Here is a 17,084-nt window from a genome sequence, read left to right as displayed (position 1 = left end):
ACTGATTTTTCGAAAACCAGAAGCTAACATATTGCAGTCATAAAATATCAGCAATGCAGCATTAAGCCGAGGAACCTCCCTCTTTCATCGAATCCATCACTTCAATGTTATTAGATTGGATGGTAAAGCAGTTGCATCCCAAGTAATGAGCAAGAATTAGCCCCTCACGTGGGGCATACACTTCAGTTATCATCGCATCCGCGACAAACGACGGGTATTTGGCACAAACATCAATGCACTTACCCTTATAATCACGGATAATGACACCAGCGCTTCCCCGGTCTACATCAACACTATAAGTTGGTGCAACATTTATTTTCACCTTACCTTTGATTGGACAGATCCAAGATTCAAGCTTGCGTTGAATTGGATTCTTTCTGGCTTCACTGGTGGAAAAAAGGGCTTTGGTCGCGGTTGGCAACTGCCATTAGTCGCGGTGGCGCAACCGCGACCAAAGCAGCGCGACTAAAGGCCCCCCCCTTTAGTCGCGGTTCCTTACGAACCGCGACTAAAGGCCCGTCCACGTGGGCCGCAGGGGAGCGCCAGGGCGGAGGACCTTTAGTCGCGGTTCTTCTGGCCAACCGCGACTAAAGGCCTCCGCAGGGTTTAGGGTTTTAGCCCCCCTCCCCCTAAATCTGGTTTCTTTTTAATTTGTATTGTTTTATTTCTTTTGGGTTTTAATTTTGAAGGAGTTTCACATATTCTACGGTACTGTATACATACATGCATATGAATGTACAATTTCAAACAAATTTGAAATTAGAACCAAAAAGAATTCAAGAGGAATATACAATATATATTCAATATCGGATGACCATATACAATATATATTCAATATCGGATGACCATATACAATTTTGAACAAGTTAGTTACAAATTCTGGTGCATATAAAGTTCTACGTCATCGTAATAGTGTTCTCCTCTAGGATCGATGACTTCCCTCGCCAACCATCCAGCTAGTTCCTCTTGAAGTGGTCGGAAGCGAGCTTCTGGACTAAGCGTCTTCCGGAGGTTATTCCTCAGGATGTTGTTCTCACACGTCTGGTCCCGCTCATTGCAGTATCTCCGGATCCTCTCACAAACATAGTATCCACATAGATTGGTCCCCGGTGGCTGAGTATCCCCAGTCGTCCGCACTGCCATTTTAAAATGTAGCTCTTTTTTGAATTCACCGACCTTGGTATCTACGAACCGTCTCCAAACCCTACGAGGCAAAGAAAATTAAATAAACAAGAGAGTTATTAATTAGTTACTTGATATTAGGAAATGATGAACGAAATAGGCCGATCGATATAGAGCGCAAATGAATGAAAATAATTACTTTTGCATCATTTTTCTCATGTCGCCCCAAAGCGCCGGATCCATATTCGAGAGAGTCGTGGACGAGAACGAGGAGGTCTGAACTTTAATTACCATAAGAATCCGGTGGAACCTGCGGACACGATACATGCACAGTCATGCATAACTCATCGATTAGCCACATACCATGCATGGAGTAAACAAAAGAGAATGTGCTCAAGACAGAAACACTCACCCAAAATGGTAAGGAAATAGAATATCACTTTTCTGTTGCTGTTTTCTAATAAACCGCCACAGGTCTTCCTCCACGTCGGCGGGGTGGTGTTCTAACACATATGAATTAACGATGTGTGGGTCAATGAACCCAACATCATGGATGTTCCTTATTCGCATTTCCCGCTTCTTCATTCTGCATAATAGCGTACACAACAAGATAGTTAGGACAGTGCAGGCAATGAACGAGATGGGGTAGAAATTAATAAATCACTTACAGAACGTAGCAACTGATGATAGATTTGTCGAGGTCGCGCAGATTGAACAGCTGGAACAATTCACTCAGAGGAATTTGTACCCAGTAATGTTTGAAGTGATGCTCATATCTAACTTCCGCATAGATATACTCTTTGGCGTTTTTATGTTTTATGTAACCCTTGTACCAATTTAGCAGACCTAGCATTTGTCGAGGTAGATCCCCTTCCTGCGCAGGCTCGACGAGAGGGCCATTCTTCACATATGTAAATACTACGTCCTTCATTGGCGCCTCATCAAGGCCTAGCCGTGCACGAAGAGTGATACCTAACTCGGCCGCTTGTTCTCTGGCACTCGTTACAGTCAATCCATGTGTTGCCGCAGCTGCTATGATATCGGGGGCATCCGGATCGGCGGCTTGCACTATGAGCGGGGCGATCGATTGTTTACTTTGTTCCCGAGCTGGGCAACTTCTTTCCCCCTTTCTAATTTTGACTCGGCCTCGTCCTTCAAGGCTTTCTTCTCCGCCAACTCTTTCCTGTTCTTGAACGCGAGTGCTTGCCTACGAAGTTCACGTAAATAGTCGTCAGGCAGATTCTTCGCGGCTTGGGACGGTGTGTTCAAAAATGACTTAGCCCACTGCTTTTCCTTGTCAGAATATACTGGCTTGGGCTCGCCCTCTATTTTCTTCTTGACGCTCGCCTTCCATTTCTCTAAATCAGCAGCCGCGCCCGCCTCGACTTCCTCGGCACTACTTTCCCAAGACCTCCTGGGGAGAGGCTTCAGTGATACCTCCGGTACCTTTGTTTTCTTAGGTACGTAAGGGTCCGGGTTAATAACCCAGGACTGCTTCTGCTTCTTCGCCGGAGGTGGATTGGGGGGCGGTACCGGTGTCTGATCACCCGCCGGACGAGGACTGGGGGGCGGCGTCGGCTGACGTGAATGAGGTGTATTAGGTGAAGCACCACCGCCACCGTCACCGCCACCGCCACCGTCACCGCCACCGCCACCGCCACCGTCACCGCCACCGCCACCGCCACCACCACCACCGTACGGGGGTGGACTTGTTGGCGCCTCGCCTGGAAACTTGATAAATTTCTTCTGCCATAGAATGAACTGGCGCTTGACATCTCCAAGTCTTTTCACCCCTTCAGGTGTAGCAATGTCAATGTCCAGGTCCTCAAACCCTTGGACTATCTCCTCCACCGTCACACGAGCATAGCCATCTTGAATGGGGTTGTTGTGGTGGAGTGCTCCAGGTGGTAAAGCACTGCCGATGGCTACCTTCATGGACATGTTCCCGATAGGATAATACAGATGACATGCTTTCATCTCCTTTATATCGTCCACGGGGTAGCGAGGAGGCTCCGGTGCAGTAATTTCGACCACCAGAGGCTCCGGTGCAGTAATTTCTATCGTCGGTGCACCAGCCGGTGAGGCCTCCGTGGAAGCCACGCTGCTTCTTCTCCGCTGCTGGCTTCCGAGATCCATTGGATGATCTTCAGCATGCTGCGCCCGAGCTGCATCTCTTTCGGCGACTAGTACACTCACGGTTTTCTTCATCACATCCATTTCCGTTACCAACTTCGCCACAACATCTGCATCCCGATCCATCTTTCTCTTACGGCTTCTGTAACCGTACGGGTCATCGTCTGGGGAACCCTATTTTCCACGGAATGGGCCCCATGCCTCGTATACGTCCTCCGTGTTCGGGATTCCCGAGGGCTTTTGTCGGGCGTCGTACTCACTGTTGAACCGGATCCTCCCCTCATGAGCCTCCCTCATTGCCTCAATAAGCTTTTGGGTGGGTGTAATTATTTTGCCCCGATAAACACACTCCCCGTCTCCGGGTTCAGCGATCCCCCATGCCCGTACCACCAGCTTTTGGCCCTTGGGTCCCATCCCTCCGTCACTGGACGGATTCCTCGCGCCCTCAGCTCGTTCTCCATCTTCTCCCACTTAGGCTGCCAAAAGCGATACCCTCCTGGCCCCATTTTATGATTGTACTCCTTCTTGGCCGCATTTTTCCTTATTTTTTTCGATAGTTCAAGGAACTGCTCCGATTTCTTTTGCTTCACAAATTCTGGCCAATCATGTTGCAGTTTCTCATATTGTCCTTTGAAATCCGGAGTCTTGCCCTGGTTGACAAAGTCATGGGCTAGATTTTGCTTGTATTTCCAGGAATGCGTTGGCCATCCTAGAAAGAAGCGAACTGTTTGACTAGCTTGCGCCTCTTCTTGTTTTCCGCAATCTTGTTACCCTCCTCATCGTAATTGCGGTATTCCGGAGGAAGAACGAAATGTTCCATAAGCTTGTTGAAGCAATCTTTTTTTTCTCTCTTACCGACAAAAGTGAAACCAACACGTGCCTTCTTTGGCTCATTCCACTCCTGGCGGGTGATCGAGACGTTGTCTCTAACAACGGCTCCGCATTGGCTGACAAACCTGGTGGCGTTCTTGCTGGGCTCCAGCGGCCTGCCGGTTGCTTCGTCGACAACATCGATGGTGCATGTTTCTCCTGCTTTCATCGTCTTGGTTGCGCCACGCTTTGACGACGTACTCGATTTTTTCGACGATCCGGCCGAGGGCTAAAATAAGAAAGAGAGTCGCGCGCGTTAGTACACACACATTTATTCAAATCAGTTAGTTTGTATCACCAGACGCTCAATATGTATATATATATACCTCGGCGCCGGAGGTGGTTGCTACTTCCAATTGAAGATCGTCGTTTATCGACGTTTCTTCGGCATCATCTGCTTGCTGACGGCGCCCTTCATCTTCACACTCAAGGTTCAGATAAGAAGAGATATCATCTTCTTCTTCTCCGGTCGGCACATATGGAATATCGCCTTTGATGATGCCGAACATATGGTCTTCAGCGTCCGGATCATAGTTGTCCAGAATCGGGTCAGCTCTATCGTCCGCCATATGTCAGTCCTGAAAACATGTAGTAAAAACAAATTAATTGTGTATATGCCAGCATTATCACATCTCTTCTACATATAAAGAGAGAGGGCGAAAGGGGGGACGCAGTGACCGCGTGACCGAGAGACCGGTGGCGGTGGCGAAAGGGGGACGCAGTGACCGCGTGACCGAGAGACCGGTGTGGCGGTGACCGAGAGGGCGGTGGCGGTGCTGAGGACACATAACCCTCGCCGCCCCCTCTCGATCCCAAATAAAATTTTGTTAAGTTAAAATTTTACTTAACAAAATTTAGACTAAATGATCAAAATTTTAACTTCACAAAATTTAGACTTAATGATCAAAATTTTAACTTAAGAAAAATTTTACTATTATTTGATCATTTAAAATTTGATCATTAAGTTTTCTTAAGTTACAGAATTTTGATCATTAAGTTATCTTAAGTTAAAATTTTGATCATTAGAATTTTTGTTAAATTTTGTTACATATTACATATTTGTTAAATTTTGTTAAGTCAAACTTTTGTTAGTGTACAAATTTTTAGTTAAGTTAAAAAAACAAATTTTAGTAAAAATTTTAGTGATCAAAATTCTGTAACTTAAGATAACTTAATTAGTCAAATTTTAATTAGTTTACAATTTTAATTAACAACACGTTAATTCGTTTAAGTCAAATTTTAGTTTTTTTACACAATCTTTTTTAAGTCAAATTTTAGTTTTTTTACACAATCTTTTTTAAGTCAAATTGTAGTTCTTTTTAAGTCAAATTTTAGTTTTTTAATTTTACACAAACTTTTAACTCAAATTTTAGTTATTTTTTGTTTTAAAATTAACAAGAACAAAAACTAAAAAAAAAAGAAAAAAATGCCGGGGCGCGCTGCTCGATCTCTCCTCTCCCTCTCTCTGTCTCTCACCGCGCGCGGGTACGGCGGCCGCCGGCCTCTCTCCTCTCTCTCTCAGGCGAGCAGAGCGGCGCCGGCGAGCAGCGGCGCGCGCGGCCACGGCGCCGCGCTCTCTCCCTCTCCTCTCTCTCACGCGAGCGGCGCCGGCGACGACGAGGGGCGCGCGCGTACGGGAGATCGACGGGCGCGCGCGACAGGTGTGGGCGGGGCGGCGACGTACGAGACGGCGGCGGCGACGGTGAGTGCGGCGACGGTGAGTGCGGCGACGGCGACGGCGAGTGCGGCGACGGAGACGGCGAGGCGCGGCAGCCTGACGGCGCGGCGAATGAGGCGTCGGCAACGGAGCGAGCGAGAGGAAGAAGAGAAGCGATGCGCCGCGGGCGGCGCGGGAATATATAGGGATGGGGCTTTAGTCGCGGTTGGGGTCGCCAACCGCGACTAAAGGGTAACCTTTAGTCGCGGTTGGCGACCCCAACCGCGACTAAAGGGATTTTCGCCCGCTTTTTCATTTCCCGCGCGCAAGGACCTTTAGTCGCGGTTGGCCAGGCCAACCGCGACTAAAGCTCTTTTTTAAAATACTTTTCTTTTTTGAAAATCATATAATACAAATAATATATCAAAAAAATCAGAAAAATAAAACTAATTCAATTCAAAATTATAAAAATACAAATTATATATCAAAAAAATCAGAAAAATAAAACTAATTCATTTCAATATGTTAAAAATACAAATAATATATCAAAAAATTAAGAAAAATAAAACTAATTCAATTCAATATGTTAAAAATACATATAATATATCAAAAAATTCATAAAAATAAAACTAATTCAATTCAATATGTTAAAAATACATATAATATATCAAAAAATTCATAAAAATAAAACTAATTCAATTCAAAATGTTTAAAATACATATAATATATCAAAAAATTCATAAAAATAAAACTAATTCAATTCAAAATCTTAAAAATACAAATAATATATCAAAAAATTCATAAAAATAAAACTAATTCAATTCAAAATCTTAAAAATACAAATAATATATCAAAAAATTCAGAAAAATAAAACTAATTCAATTCAAAAATTTAAAAATACAAATTATCAAAAATTCATAAAAATAAAACTAATTCAATTCAAAAGTTCGTTGGCCCCCTCTTCCCGCCTCTTTCCGCCGACCCCCTCTTCCCTCCTCGTCTTCCCGCCATTTCTTCCCTGTCTTCCCGCCTCTTTCTTCCCGCCAATTGTTTCCCGCCAATTTCTTCCGGCCTCTTTCTTCCCGCCAATTTTTTCCCGCCAATTTCTTCCCGCCACTTTCTCCCCGCCTCTTTCTTCCCGCCTCCTGTCTTCCCGCTCCCATTTTTCCCGCCATTTGTCACTACATATAGGTAGCCCGGCTTGGCCAGCATCACATCTCTACAATCTCTCATCACTCTCTCATGGCTTCCACCGCACCCACTCTAACCTACCAGCAGGTGGAGGAGCTTTGCGCCTCGAACTACCCTTGCCCTCCGGGCTACCGCGTCCACTGCTGGAGCCTAAGCGCCGGCGGCGGCGTGCCGGTCCCTCCCGTCCCTCGAGTACTGCGCGCCGGGCGGCCATCACGAACCACTACTACCTCGACCTCACGCCGGAGCAGCGGATGAATCCCCGCCGGCATCCCGATAACCAGCATACTTGGGACGCCTTCTTCATCAATCGGCGTGAGAGGGCGCTCGCTGTATGAGGAGGACGGTCTGCCTCCCCGGAAACTTCCACGAGGCCGGCCGTCGGCTATGGTGGTACGGCCGGACTCTGCAGAGCGTCATGGACTACATCACGGCCGGCGATATCCCCGCTGCGCTACCCTCGATTCGAGCCACGAGCGCCGCCCGACGACAGCGACGACAGCAGCGACGACGACGACGCCGGCAACTTAGAAGGCGACGACTACCAGTACAATGGCGGCGGCTATGAAGACTACGAGTATGCATATTATACGCCTAGGCAGGAGTATGACTAAATCACTCCAAATTTCATGTATGTAGGAGTATGACTTAGTCACTCCAAATTTCCTATATGCAGGGAGTATGACTTAGTCACTCCAAATTTCATGTATGCAGGGAGTATGACTTAGTCACTCCAAATTTCATGTATCATCGGTGCTATCTCGAGTCAATTGAATCATTCGAAAATGGACACCAAACACATCACGGGTAATATAATTCACATGATTCATTCAACAAAGTTTGGTACAATAAATTATTACACATCATTTCTTCCCTTGTGTCCCTGCTTGCTTACGATTGTGCCGTATCCATGGAGCATCCTCATCATTTAACTTAATGCTTGGGTCGGTGTTCACTTTGAAGGGCGGAATTTCAGCAAACATATTATAATCTTCTCGACATGTCTGTCTTGTCCTCCACTCCCACGATGTTTCTTTTCCCCGAAAGAACAATGTGGCGCTTTGGATCATCGAACGATGTACTGATCGTTTTCTTATCTTTCCGTTTCCTCGGTTTGCTACTCATGTCCTTCACATAGAAAACCTGAGCGACATCTTTCGCTAGGACGAATGGTTCGTCAAGATAACCAAGATTGTTGAAATCCACCATTGTCATTCCGTATTGCTGGTCCACCTTTACCCCACCTCTTGTTAGCTTGAACCATTTGCCAGGAACAAAGGGACCCTAAAGGAGGGTCCATAGTCAAGTTCCCATATCTCCTCTATGTAACCATAATATGTGACCTTTTGCCCATTCTCGGTTGCTGCATCAAAGCGGACACCACTGTTTTGGTTGGTGCTCTTTTTATCTTGGGCGATCGTGTAAAATGTATTCCCATTTATCTCGTACCCTTGGAAAGTCGTTATAGTCGAAGATGGTGTCTTGGCCAACATGTACAGCTGATCTACAACCTTATTGTCACTCATTAAATGTTTTCTCAACCAAGCCGAAAGTCTCCATGTGGGCCTTCCTAATCCAGGATTCGGGCTTCCTGTGGTTGTCCGAGCGTAAAATATTCTTGTGTTTCTCAAAGTGCGGAGCCACCAAGCTGGAATTGGTCGAAGCGTGTGGTGTGCTTGATCGAGAGAATGGCCGTCCATACATATCATTGATTTCCTTCCGATCGTGCCTTTTCCACTTAGTCTCCCCTCGTGCCGCGATTGAGGAAGACCAATCGGCTTAAGGTCAGGAACAAAGTCAACACAAAACTCAATTACCTCCTCATTTCCATAGCCCTTGGCGATGCTTCCTTATGGCCTAGCACGGTTACGAAAATATTTCTTTAATATTCCCATGAACCTCTCGAAGGGGACCATATAGTGTAGAAATACGGGACCGAGAATGGAAATCTCATCGACTAGGTGAACCAGGAGGTGCGTCATAATATTGAAGAAGGATGGCGGGAACACCAACTCGAAGCGACAAGACATTGGATCACATCGTTCTGTAACCGTGGTAGAACTTCTGGATTGATTACCTTCTGAGAGATTGCATTGAGGAATGCACATAGCTTCACAATGGCTACTCGAACATTTTCCGGCAGGAGCCCCCTCAAAGCAATCGGAAGCAATTGCGTCATAATCACGTGGCAGTCGTGAGACTTCAGGTTTTGGAACTTTTTCTCCGCCATGTTTATTATTCCCTTTATATTGGACGAGAAAACTGAAGGGACCTTCATACTCGCTCGGCATTCAAAAAAGATGACCTTCTCTTCTTTGGTCGAGCGTAGGCGCACGACCTTGAAACCGTTCCGGATGCTGGTCATCAGGGTCTTTCAAACTTTGCTGGTCCTGCCGTGCTTCCTTTGTATCATTTGACTTCCCATACACGCCCAAGAAGCTTAGGATGTTCACGCAAATATTCTTCGTAACGTGCATCACGTCGATTGCAGAGCGGACTTCTAGGACTTTCCAATATTCTAGCTCCCAGAATATAGATTTCTTCTTCCACATGGCTACGTGCCCGTCAGCTCCCTTCGGAACTGATTGTCCGCCAGGACCCTTTCCAAAGATGACTTTCAAACCCTTGACCATATCAAATACCTCAGCACCAGTGTGTTCCGCAGGCTTCGGCCGGTGATCTGCCTTGCCGTTGTAATGCTTGCCTTTCTTTCTTACTGGATGACCTTTCGGAAGAAATCGACGATGCCCAAGGTACACGTTCTTCTTACAATTTGGCAAATGTACACTTTCAGTCTCATGTAAGCTGTGCGTGCATGCATTGTATCCCTTATTTGACAGTCCCGAAAGGTTACTAAGAGCAGGCCAATCGTTGATGGTTACGAAAAGCAACGCTCGTAGGTCAAATTCCTCTTCTTTGTGCTCATCCCACACACGGACACCAGGTCTGCCCCACAGCTGTAAAAGTTCATCAACTAATGGCCTTAGGTACACATCGATGTCGTTGCCGGGTTGCTTCGGACCTTGGATGAGCACTGGCATCATAATGAACTTCCGCTTCATGCACAACCAAGGAGGAAGGTTGTAGATGCATAGAGTCACGGGCCAGGTACTATGGCTGGAGCTCTGCTCGCCAAAAGGATTCATGCCATCCGTACTTAGACCAAATCTTATGTTCCTTGCGTCAGCTGCAAAATCTTTGAACTCTCTGTCGATCTTTCTCCATTGCGTTCCATCTGCGGGGTGTCTCAACTCCCCGTCCGACTTACGGTCCTCTTTGTGCCATCGCAACAACTTGGCATGCTCTTTGTTCCTGAACAGACGTTTCAACCGTGGTATTATAGGAGCATACCACATCACCTTGGCGGGAACCCTCTTCCTGGGTTTCTGGCCCTCAACATCGTCACCAGGGTCATCGCCTCTGATCTTATAACGCAATGCAGTGCATACTGGGCATTCATTCAAATTCTCGTATTCACCGCGGTAGAGGATGCAGTCGTTGCTGCATGCATGTCTCTTCCGAACCTCTAAACCTAGAGGGCAGACAACCTTCTTTGCTTCGTACGTAGTGGCGGGCAACTCGTTATTCTTTGGAAACATATTCTTCAACATTTTCAGCAAGTTTTCAAATGCCGAGTCAGCTACACCTGCCTGTGCCTTCCATCTCAGCAAATCCAAGTGTGCAGCCCAGCTTTTTCAGACCATCATCGCATCCGGGGTACAGCGCCTTCTGTGATCCTCTAACATGCGATCCAAATTCTCCCTCTCTTTTTCAGTTTCGCAGCGTCTCCGTGCATCAGCAATGGTCCGACCAAGATCATCAACGGGATCATCACGTGCCTCTTCTTCACCTTCCCCTTCACCTTCCCCTTCACCTTCAGCATCCTCCATGAAAGTATCACCGAAATGAGCAAGATAGCTTTCATCGATGAAATCATCCCCTTCTTCATCTTCTTCCATTATAACCCCTCTTTCTCCATGCTTGGTCCAACAATTATAGCTTGGCATGAAACCGTGCGAAGCAGGTGCATGTGAACATCTCTTGAGGAAGAGTAACCCTTCGATTCTTACATTTAACACATGGACAGATAACAAAACCCTCCCGGTTGTTCGCATTAGCCACTACGAGGAAATCTTTCAAACCCGCACTGAACTCGCCGGAGAGTCGGTTACCGTACATCCATTGTCGATTCATCTGCATTATTATAATATAAAATATATAATTAACCATCATGCATTTGTTAAACTAACTAGCTACAAACAATATAAATTAAACAATGAACTACACACACATGCACATTTTATCAACGACACATCAAAGGTTCAAGTTGCTAACCGCGATCGAGGAGGAAAAAATAAATGAGAAAGCTCAAGTGTGGCTCCAACACTTCATATCATGTTTGTTTCATGCTCTTGGGGCATTTCATCAAACACCTTATGTGCATAAGAGGAACCAAAAGCAAACCTAACACCCACTTGTGAGCTTGTGAAGAGAATGGCACCAAATGGCTAAGTGTTGGCTGCTGGATTGTTATATATAGGGGAGGGGCTTTAGTCCCGGTTGGCCTGGCCAACCGCGACTAAAGGCCTTCGGGCACCTTTAGTCGCGGTTGGGCTGGCCAACCGCGACTAAAGCCCCCCACGTGCACCAGCTGGCCACCGTGCGCCCTGGGCCCAGGCCTTTGGTCGCGGTTCTCCTCCCGAACCGCGACTAAAGGTACCATTTGTCGCGGATCCTGCAGCATCGCGACTTATGGGGCTCACCCGAAGCCTGTTTTTCCACCAGTGCTTCCAAATAATTTGTTGCCAACGCTCCGATAGATAAAGTTGATCGATGGGGTTGTCGAGTCTCCTCGTCATGGATACTTGTCGTCTCTCCTACCAAATGTACCAGGTTCATGTTAGGATGATCTCCGGCAAACACCAATACCACCTATAGGGTCCAAGGTTCCTTTTGTTCAGATTATATGCTCCAATACCACGGCTCCCACTCTATCAATACTTGCTGCTTCATCTATCACCTAATGAACCCCAATTTTTTCCATATTTTCTTAGCAATAAGACAGGTAAATCGAGTATGCATAATGTCTTCACGGCCCACTAAACAAAACCGGACAACCACTATTAGTTGTTATGTGTCTATTTGCCAAAATTCCTAAACATGGAATTAATAAGACCATAAGGGCTCTCTACCCAAAAAAATTAACTTAAGTTGGAATATCAACTTCCACTTTTTTCCCCAAACTGGGATTATGAATGCTCTTCCTACTCCTAAATCTCTTTTTTAATTCCGACCAAAACGATAATCCCACTCAACATGATAGGCCGATCGGACCGTAAAGGTTCCATTATTTTGTATGATGACATGCTATGAGGTCGTCGATAACTGGAGGTGCAATAGGGATCTCCATACTTTCGATTAGCATCAACATCCCAAAAGAGACTTTGGAGAAGTTCTTCGTCCCACAATATTGTTATTGGACCAATAAGGTCTCCCGCCTTACTAATAAGAATATTGCATCGTGGAGTTGCCAGTTTACGTGTAAGACTAGTAGAGATCCAAGTGTCCTCACATATGTTAACTTGTGTTCTATCTCCAATTCTCCAAATACACGTTCTTTTAAAATTTTCCAAACCTGCCTCCACGTCCTCAACCAGAGCTTCTACCTTTTCCTTCCCATCTTCCATCGTTGGCAAGGATAAAGTTTCCCCACTGCAAAATTTTACCATCATGCTCACGCGTGCCACATTCCTCAGCCCAGTGTCCATTTATGCCGCAGAAAGCACAAAAGTTAGGCGTCTTTTCATACTTTACTTGCTAGTAGTATTTCTTCTTATTTTTCGTGATCGAGACATAGAGATTTAGTTTCTTATTCACATCTAGTTTAACCTTGATCTAAACAAAACTACCATTAAAACCAGCAAGAAATGTAATTTGAAATTCTTGCGTTTCTCCCACACATCTAGCCATACCTATAATAATTGGCTCCTTCAAGTAATTATCCGGTGGTTAATGGATTTGTGCTCAGACCATTATCTTGTCAAGCTTGATCTACATCGAATTCGTAAAGCCATCATATTCCTCGATAGTTAGTGCTTGATCTCAGAAGAGCCATGGACCTTGATGCATTGTCATGTTCCAATCTGCAAGACAGTTAAACTGTATTGAGAACAGATTCTCGTCTACCTTCCGTAGGGGTATTTTACCCTTAACCATTATTTTGGCTAATAATGCTACCGGGGCTATTGTGTGTACTTATGGTTTCTATAAGTGCATATGATGACCCATAAGTATGGGGGATCGCAACAGTCTTTGAGAGAAGTAAAACCAAAATTTATTGATTCGACACAAGGGGAGCCAAAGAATATTTATAAGTTTTAACAAGTGAGTTGTCAATTCACCTGCACCTGAAAATAGACTTGCTCGCAACAGTTTATCAGTAATAACAATTTTATGGCAGTGGGAGTAGTGAAGTAACAGTAGTAGTGAAATAAAAACAGCAGTAACGATGATTGTAGTACACATCAGGATTAAAATACTGTAGGCATAGGGATGGTCGAACGGGCGTTGCATGAATGAAAGAGTTCATGTAATAGCAGGACATAGGTATTGCAAATGATAATGATAAAAGCATCCTAGCATAATATATCCATAGCTGTGTGTTTCTATTTAGTAGGGCATGCTCGCAATGAAAAACTTGCACGGCATCTTTTGTCCTACCAGCCCGGCCTCTAGGGAAACTACTGTTAATTAAGGTACTCCTTTTAATAGAGTACCGGAGCAAAGCATTAACACTCCGTGAACACACGTGATCCTCACATCATAGTCATCCCCTCCGGTTATCTCAATTCTTGGTCACTTTCAGGTCTCGGGTTTCGGACAACAATATGTGTATACAACTTGCAGATATGATAAAAATAATAATTATCCTCATGTATCAATAATATGTTCAGATCTGAGATCATGACACTCGGGCCCAAAGTGACAAGCATTACGCATAGCAAGTTGCAACAATGTAAAAAATACTAACAACAAATACTAGACACTATGCCCATAACAATCTTATAGCTATTACATGACCAATCTCATTCAAACCCTACCATCCCCTACAGCCTACAGTGGGGAATTACTCACACATGGATGGGGGAATCATGGATGGTTGATGGAGAGGCGTCGATGATGGTGATGGCGATGATCTCCTCCAAATCCCCATCCCGGCAGGGTGCCAGAACGGAACTTCTGGTCCCCGGATTGGGGTTTCTGGTGGCGGCGGAGCAGCGAAACTCGTTATGAAAAAATGTCGACACCCCCTCGGTTTTCAGGTCCAGGGGCTTCTTATAGTGTGAAGGAGAGGTCGAAGGGGTGGCCGAGGCGGCCAGACCACCCCTTGGCGCGGCCAAGGCCTGGCCCGCGCCAAGGGTGGGTGTGGGCCCCTCATGGCCCCCCTCCGTCTTGTCTTCTGGCTCTGGGAGTCTTCAGGTGAAATATTGGTTTTTCTATATTTTCCGGGAATTTTCCTGAAAGTTCGATTTCTGCACACACAAAAAAGACACCAGAGCAATTCTGCTGGAAACAGCGTTAGTCCACTTTAGTTGTATTCAAAACACACAAGATAGAGGGCAAACAATAACAAAAGTGTTCGGGAAAGTAGATACGTTTTGGACGTATCTACTCCCCCCAAGCTTAGCTTATTGCTTGTCCTCAAGCAATTCAGTGACAATTGAATGTTATAAAAGAAACTTTCACGAACCTATTTGCTTCATATGATGTTGATACGTCTCAAACGTATCTATAATTTCTGATGTTCCATGCTAGTTTTATGACAATACCTACATGTTTTGCTCACACTTTATAATGATTTTATGCATTTTCCGGGACTAACCTATTAACAAGATGCCGAGGTGCCAGTTCCTGTTTTCTGCTGTTTTTGGTTTCAGAAATCCTACACAGTAAATATTCTCGGAATTGGACGAAACAAAAGCCAAACCTCCTATTTTACCGAGACGGACCCAGAACACCGAAGGAGAGACGGAGAGGGGCCAAGGGGGCCCCACACCACCTGGCGGCGCGGCCAAGAGGGGGGCGCGCCCAGCTATGGGGTGGGCCCCTCGGGACCCCTCCGACGCCGCCCTTTCGCCTATATAATCCTCCAGATGCGAAAACCCTAAAACACCCGACGATATTCCACGAAGAGTTTCGTAGCCGCCGCCATCGCGAAAACAAGTTTCGGGGGACATAAGTCTCTGTTCCGGCACGCCGCCGGGACGGGGAATTGCCCCCGGAGTCATCTCCATCGACACCACCGCCATCTTCATCGCCGTTGCTGTCTCCCATGATGAGGAGGGAGTAGTTCTCCCCCGAGGCTAAGGGCTCTACCGGTAGCTATGTGGTTCATCTCTCTCTCCCATGGGGTGATTTTTATGTGATCATGAGCTTTGTATCACTATTAATCTATGTGCTACTCTAGTGATGTTATTAAAGTAGTCTATTCCTCCTCCATGATGTAAAGTTGACAGAGTGTGCATCATGTAGTACTTGGCGTAGGTTATGATTGTAATCTCTTGTAGATTATGAAGTTAACTATTACTATGATAGTATTGATGTGATCTATTCCCCCTTTCATAGCTATTGGTGACAGTGTGTATGCTATGTTAGTACTCGGTCTAAATTGCAACGGTCTATTATGCACTCTAGAGGTTACTTTAATATGAACTCCGGACGTTGTGGAGCTTGTTTACTCCGGCTTGAGGTGTGCTTTTATAGCCCTACACAATGAATTAATGGTGTTTGTTATCCAACAAGAGGGTGTTTGAAAGTAGCACAAGTGAAGAGAAGTTATTTATTTATGTGATCATTGTTGAGAGTGTCCACTAGTGAAAGTATGATCCCTAGGCCTTGTTTCTAAGCATTGAAACCCCGTTTCCAACAAGTTCTGCTACATGTTTGCTTGCTGCCATTTTTATTTCAGATTGCAATTACTACTTACAATCATCCATATTACTTGTATTTCACTATCTCTTTGCCGAAATAGTGCACCTATACATCTGATAAGTGTATTAGGTGTGTTGGGGACACAAGAGACTTCTTGTATCTTAATTGCAGGGTTGCTTGAGAGGGATATCTTTGACCTCTACCTCCCTGAGTTCGATAAACCTTGGGTGATTCACTTAAGGGAAACTTGTTGCTGTTCTACAAACCTCTGGTCTTGGAGGCCCAACACTGTCTACATGAAAAGAAGCGTGCGTAGACATCAGATGTATATATTCTCACTACATGATCAAATGCTCAAGCAATTCATAATAAGAAGCATGCAACTAACGATACTCAATAGTTATGCAAGTCATGAAAGGATACCAACATAATAATAATAAACATGAAACATAAGTATTTGCAGGATTGCAATGTTCATAATATGATATGATATGATAAAGTGGTATCTCGCTTGCCCTATTTGTGGAGCAAAACATAAATGCTGGGGCCCTCTGAAGTTCAAGAGAAGACCAGAAGTAAAAAATGTCGAAAGAATCAAGCATCACAATTATACCACAATTAATATTATTCCGGGACAAGCACATTAAACTAAGAATGACAGCTATGCTTTCAAGGAAATGCTCAAAGAATGGATGGTGACTCAACATAAAATTATAAGATTGGCCCTGCGCAGAAGGAAGTAAGATTGCTCATGTGCTAGAGCTTTTCAATTTTGAATGCAATAGGAGTGTGGAATATATATATTTTGAGAGATGAAACTCATGTCAATGGTAGTGATAAATAATATGGCTCATGCATAACACTTCCTATAAGTTGCTCGTCTCATGCATAATATACTAATAGTGCTCACACCTTGTCCTAATTAGTTTGGATTTCTATGGATTTTCATCGCATACATATGTTTCAACCAAGTGTCACAGAGGGGTACCTCCTTTTCTCCTGCTCAAACATCCTAGGAGATGAATCTCATTTGATTTCTCAATTTTGATAAATCTCAACTTTTTGGACATCCATACCGGGAAGACAAGGACAACAGATATTTGGACTTTTGTCCAACTGAAACTTCCACCATGTGAACATGGCTTTAGTTGGCGGCCCAATGTTCCTCTCTAACAATATG

The sequence above is a fragment of the Lolium perenne genome, chromosome 6 (assembly GCF_019359855.2).
Source record: "Lolium perenne isolate Kyuss_39 chromosome 6, Kyuss_2.0, whole genome shotgun sequence".
In the NCBI taxonomy this organism is placed as follows: domain Eukaryota; kingdom Viridiplantae; phylum Streptophyta; class Magnoliopsida; order Poales; family Poaceae; genus Lolium; species Lolium perenne.
This window is presented reverse-complemented; position numbering follows the sequence as displayed.